Source organism: Gossypium hirsutum, chromosome A09, assembly GCF_007990345.1.
Source record: "Gossypium hirsutum isolate 1008001.06 chromosome A09, Gossypium_hirsutum_v2.1, whole genome shotgun sequence".
Lineage (NCBI taxonomy): Eukaryota > Viridiplantae > Streptophyta > Magnoliopsida > Malvales > Malvaceae > Gossypium > Gossypium hirsutum.
In genome coordinates, this window is record NC_053432.1 from 9,605,908 (window position 1) to 9,612,665 (window position 6,758).

General features: G+C 31.9%; 1 long non-coding RNA gene across 2 annotated transcripts; it reads right to left on the reverse strand.

Moving 5' to 3' along the window:
• Nucleotides 1-1,784: 1,784 nt before the first annotated feature.
• Nucleotides 1,785-3,156, reverse strand: LOC107888660 (uncharacterized). Of its 2 annotated transcripts, XR_001681441.2 has the most exons (4): nucleotides 2,843-3,054; nucleotides 2,430-2,588; nucleotides 2,215-2,321; nucleotides 1,785-2,132 (listed from the first exon to the last, which is right to left on the reverse strand). It is a non-coding gene; the product is annotated as an uncharacterized lncRNA (long non-coding RNA). The 2 variants fall into 2 exon arrangements; XR_001681440.2 differs by having other exon boundaries at nucleotides 2,430-3,156.
• Between the last annotated feature and the right edge of the window lie 3,602 nt (nucleotides 3,157-6,758).

Sequence of the window (6,758 nt, forward strand, 5' to 3'; positions counted from 1 at the left end):
GAGGCTACTGAAGCAAGTAAGATCAATGAAACTGCTACTTTATATTTTCAGAAGTTATTTATGTCAAATGGAGTTGGGGATCTATCTCATCTCTTATCAGGCATTAAGGAGAGCATTTCGCCAGACATCAATGCTGTATTATTATCAATTTATACAGAAGAAGAAGTGTTTTCAGCTTTAAAAGGAATGGGGCCAACTAAAGCACCAGGACCTGATTGATTTCTAGCATTATTTTTTCAACGATATTGGCACATTGTAGGTAAAGAAGTCATTACTTTCTGTCTGGGAATTCTAAACAATGATAAAAATTTTGGCTCTCTAAATTTAACAGATATTGTACTGATTCCAAAAACTCAAAACCCTACCAATTTAGCCAACTTCAGACCTATTAGCTTGTGTACGATTCTCTACAAAATTGTGGCAAAGACAATTGCCAATAAATTTCAAGCAGTAATTGGGAGATGTATTGATATGGCTCAAAGTGCTTTTGTCTTGGGAAGGCTAATTTCTGATAATGTTTTACTAGCTTATGAAATTCTACACACGTTTCGACAAAAGCATACAGGAAAAAAGGATATATAGCAGTCAAACTTGACATGACCATAGCCTACGATAAGGTTGAGTGGGGTTTTCTTAAGGAAGTATATGCAGATGGGTTTTGCAAAAAAATGGGTGGAATTAATTTTGAAATGTATTACCACAACGCCCTATGCAGTTAACATCAATGGAAAAAGAGGAAGAACTTTTCAAGCTACTAAAGGTTTGAGATCGGGTGGTCCTCTTAGCCCTTTTCTTTTCCTATTATGTAATGAGGGACTTTCGACATTAATGAGATTGGCTATGAAAGAGGGCCTGATAAATGAAGTAAAGGCAAGCAAGAGAGGACCAACGATTTCACATTTACTCTTTGCAGATGATTGTATACTGTTCACTGTTCGGGAAAGCAACAAACAAGGAAGCGAGGCTGCTAAAAAGAATTGTAAAGGAATACGAAGAATGTTCTGGCCAATGTGTTAATTTTAATGAAAGCAAAGGTGAAATATCAGCAATCTTAGGGTAAGGCATTCAACAGATATGGAAAAGTACTTAAGTCTTCCTAATGTGGTTGGCAGACGTAAAAAAGAGTCTTTTCAAAATCTTAAAGAAAAGGTTCACCTCAGAATCAGTGGCTGGAGTACTAGATTATTATCACAAGACGGCAAAGAAGCATTCATTAAATCAGTACTTCAGGCAGTACCTACCTACGCTATGTCCTATTTTCTCCTACCTAATTCCCTTTGTGGAGAACTTGAAAGGATCATGCTAATTTCTGGTGGCAAAAAGCATCTGGAAAGAAAGGAATTCATTGGTGTCAGTAGCAACATATATGTTTACCTAAAGATGAGGGAGGAATGGGCTTTAGGAGTATGGCTAAATTTAACATGTCTTTATTAGCTAAACAAGGTTGGAGAATCCTAAACAATCCCAACTCGTTAATTGCTGCGCATTAAAAGCAAAATATTTTCCGAATGAGAATTTTTTAAATTCGCATCTGGGAAATAATAGTTCATTTACATGGAAAAGAATATGGGCAACTAAAGGCATTTTAGCAAATTGTGTTTGCTGGAAAGTAGATAGAGGTTCAGAAATTTCAGTTTTGAATGACGTTTGGATACCAGATTTGAATAATCCCATATTATTATCTTACATTAATAATTTGAGTGATTTTAAAGTTGCCGAATTAATTGATGATAGTAGCAGAAAATGGAAAAAAGAGTTGATAGTTTCTATCTTTTCGGAGGATGTAGCTGCGAAGATTCTGTGCATTCTGCTAGCAAAAGAACCCCATGACGATATTCTGGCCTGGAGTGAGGAGTCCTCGGGAGAATTCACAGTACATAGTGCCTAAAAACTATTACAGGGCATTGAAATAGATCCTAGAGCTTATGCTTTACAATCCGACTATAGGAAATTTTACAAAAAACTTTGGCTATTTAGTCTACCTTCTAAGATCAAAATTACAGCTTGGAAAATATCGTGGAATTATCTACTTATACGGGTTAATATACATTATAGAAAGCTATCTAACAATACAATCTGCCCTCGATGTGGAAAAGAAGCAGAAACCATGAACCACCTATTCCGTGAGTGTCCTGTTTCAAAATCAGTATGGGAAGAATTATCATTTTCGGACTTCCTTAAAGTATCACATATGGAGTTTCTACAGTGGCTCACCTGGGTTTTCGAACAGACTACTCCATCCCAGTGTAGGATTTTTTGTTGTGCTCTATGGGCAATTTGGGGAGAAAGAAACAAGAGAATACATGAGAAGGCGAGCAGATCTGGAAAAGAGATAGCAAATTTCATTAACAATTATATTTTAGAACTAAATGGGATTGAAGAGAAAATACCAAAAATTCTTGCGGAAGTTAAAAGATGGAAACATCCACCTGGTCAGTTCGAGAAGATAAACTTCAACGCAGCATATGATGGAAATCTTTGTCAATCGGCAGTGTGGATCGTAGCCAAAGATAGTGAAGGTACAGTTCTCTTATCATATTCAGAGATCCACCAACAAGTCGTATCAGCTTTTGCTGCAGAAGCAATCGCTTGTAGGACAGCAACCCAAATTGGCATCGACATGCAATGGCCAAAACTCATTATTGAAGGTGACGCATTATCAATAATAAATAAATGCAAGGTAAGAAGTAAAGACAAATCAATGGTCAGGGCATATATTCACGATATTCAACAGTTACTGGCTAAAACTAAAATATGTTGGTTTGAACATATTCCACGAACAGCGAATAGCCTAGCACATATTCTTGCAACGGAAACACTGAAGAAAAAGGATGAGATTTACCTGATTGAAAATGTCCCTGAGTATGCTGAGCATCTGAATGAAAGGGAAAAAGAGAGAGAACCAGACTAAAAACAAAATGAAAGATGCGAAAGAAGGAAGAGGCTGAAATGTGAAAATCCAAAGGGTTAGGTGAATATGCCTCCATTGGGAATCTGGAAACGTCCAGCAGAAGAAAAAGTAGACGAGTATAGACAGGATGGTGACCAGATCTCTTTCTGATTGGGCAAAATAAAGGTACCATTAATATGGCTCCAGAGACTTTTGATTTTTCTTTATCTTGTTTTTGAATTTTCGGGCCTCTTTTCCTTTGATTGAAAATAGCTGTTGGGTTATGCACCCGTCTTTTTATTTTTGTTTCATGGGTCAAAAATTTATCTCTGGGCCCTTTCACATTTGCTTTCCTATTTAGATTATGTTTTAAGTTATGTATTATTGATTTATTTTAATAAAGCCCAATCTGAATTCAATTCAAAAAAATAAAATTTATTGATGTTAATTTGAAATTTTATTTATTTATAAAATTATTATAAATTTAATTTTTATAATGAATAAAGGTGGAAATTTTTTAAAGAAATAATTTTAACAAAAGATATAAATGTGCTTATAATAATATATATTGTTTTATGATTGTGATTTATTGTAATTTCATTGGTCGAATGGATGTCTAATTTACTCGAGAGATCAAATTCTGTCATTTAGTAAATACATTTCAAATGTGTATGGTTTCATTAATCTATAATTTAATATACAAATTTCGAAAAAAAATTTAATTGAAAAAAAAAACCTCTTTATTACATATTATATTACTAAATTAGCATTAAAAATAATTTATTAGTATATTACTAATTGCTATGTGATTATATAAAAAATAAAACAAAAATGATAGAAATTAACAAACAAGAATCAATTTTGATTAATCAGGTGATTGCAAAAGAATATCAAAATTGAAAATACTTAACTTTTTTTAATAATATTATTAGTATTTATTTTTAAATTAAATTAAATTTAGTTATTTGTAGGGAGTTAAGTTATTAATTTATCTAAGGCTTAATAGTAAAAATAGTCATTAATAAAAAATAAAAAATCAATTAAGCCCTTAAAATTTCATCCTATTGAGCCCTCAATGATGAGAAAAACAATTAATTATGTCATTTCGTTAACGGAAACTGTTAGTTAACTTATTTGATCGTTAAGTGCATTGACCATGTCATGTCAGCATTTAAAAAAAAAAATTTAAATCATAAAAAATATTTTAAAATTAATAAAAATATATACATATAATGAACCTAGTTTGAATCTGGACAAATTGTTGTCCATATTCATTCAAGATGAGTACAAAAGTTTAACAATTTGTAAAAATTATTAAAAATTACTAAAAATTATAAAAAATAAATTTGTAAAAAAATAAAAATAAAAATTATAAAATTCAAGGAGACAACCAGATCAACTTTTCTGAAGTACTTAGGGTTGGTTCTAGGCCTTAGCTCCACGAGCTATCCCATAGGCAACCCATAACATTGGCTATCTTTGTATGAAGGCATAAACAGTGTGTACCGATCCCGCTTATGATCATAATATTCAGGCGGTCTCCATGCTGGAGGTTGAGCATCAATGATAATCTCATGAGTTTCCTCCATTCTAGGCTTAATTTTAAGGTTTTCTTCAACTTTTTTCCATCTTCTTATTAGATTGTTTTTCGCCTCAATGTTGAAGAATAAATCATTTGCTGGAGGTCAAAGAACCATAAATTATATATATATGGATATTGATCCTGCTTATGATCATTATGTTCAGGCGATCTCCATGCTAGGGATTGAGCATCAATATTAATTCAAGAGTTTCCTCCATTTTAGGCTTAATTTCAAGGTTTTCTTCAACTTTTTTCCATCATCTTATTATATTTTTTTGGCCTCAATATTGAAGAATAAATCATTTGCTGGTGGTCAATCAAAAATTTAATTTTCAAATTATTATTTCCATACACTGCCATCCTATCCTCATATCCTCAAGACTCGTCTAGTATCGGAACTAAGGAGGGACAAGTAAATCTAAGCTTTGAAAATTTTTAAATTTGTTTCCATTATTTCCGAATTCTGGTTTAATTGTCTTTATTAATATATTATTATTTTTTTAGTATTGATACACAATCCGGTTAGCCATGGATTAGGCATGTTAAGGAAAAAATGTCACTGTAAGCAATTTTAGTAATCCAGAAATTCTATTAGTAGAACTCCCGTAGGAAATACAAAAACAAAGAGATGTTTCCTTTATTTAGAAGAACCAATTCTTTTGCAAGTTTTACTTCCAACCAATCTCAAGAGTTTGACCAAACCTCAAATAATACTGTTAATGAACACGAAGAACATTATGAAAATGTTTCCTAAAGATTTGATAATTGAACTCTTCCAAGAGTTCCAACAAACCAAATTTATAAGAAAAAAACTTTTGAAACTTTAAATGTCTTTTGTAGTTATGTTATAAAAACAAAAGAAAAAAGTTCAACTATCCAAAAAGAATATGAAACTATCCAAAAAGAATATGAAACTATCCAATTATTAATAGAGTCGTCATTAATAAGCTTAAAGAACAAAATTATAAATAGATCCATTTTGCATTACTTCAAGTCAGTGTCAAACCACTTAATGTTTAAGCCACCAAAATTACCTCAATTTTAATTATCTTAAAAAACCAAAGACACATTACGTTTAATGACTCTTCACTAAGAACAATAGAAACAAGCCTATATATTGGCCTAATACATTTTAATTGTTGCCTAAATTTTATAGTTTCATTAACTGATAAAAACATTTTAAAATCATTAACCCTTCAAATACATACTTATAATTACAAAATGCACCTTGGATCCGAAGTACTAACTTTAATCTATTGACTTCATCTCAAAGCTATGTATTCCATAGTCAACATCAAGGCTTTACTCCAAAGCCCATAAGGAGAAACTCTTTTAATAGAAACAGACACCTCAAGATCTCATACCATAATCCCAAGAGCAATACAATGACATGAAATCAATCTCCCTACCAAATGAAAACTAGAGGTGCTATAGACCCTGTTACACTAACCTCAATAAAAAACACTTTTTTAAGTGAAATTTCTCCACACCAAGATGGCTCAATTGAATTATTATTCAATAGGCCACCCAAAACATGACATCCCAAGAACAATGCAATGACATGAAATCAATCTCCTTACCAAATGAAAACTAGAAGGTGCTTAGCCCCTATTGCACTAACCCCAATTAGAAACACTTCTTTAAGTGAAATTTCTCGACATCAAGATGGCTTAGTTGAATTAATATTTAATAGGCCACCCAGAATGACCCCACGACCTTCCTTTAAAATAGGAAGTACCGATACAACCTTTAGAAAGTTAAATTTAGAAGAAGAAACAAATCCTAAAACACATAGTATGAACTTTAGGACTGTTAGAGCCAACAATACGTTGGCATTTGATTTGGCTTGAAAGAATTTTGCAACAATTTGATCTAAGGCAGCAAACTTGCATAATCTTGAGTTTTTGTTGAAGAAATCATCCACATACTTAGAATCATATTTTTCATCATTAAATTTTTCCCACCATTTCGTTTTGAAATTTCGAATTAACTATGGGATTTCCATATATAGATCCTTGGGTCTATGTAATGTTTGAACGATAATGATCCAGTTTGAACCAGTATGTTTTCATAATATTGTTGGGGTTTTTGGGAATCTAATGGCTTCAAATGTCATCCTTTGAAAAAGTTCTTTGATAACAATATGATGAGTTTTTTCATAAAATTATTCCTCCATCACAAATTTTTTTTCAAAATATTTGTTTAAAAAATATTGTGAGGATTTTGTGTAGCAGTCCATGAAGATGCTACTTCTTTTGTAAAAAAAAAGGTTCTTCTATTTTTCCT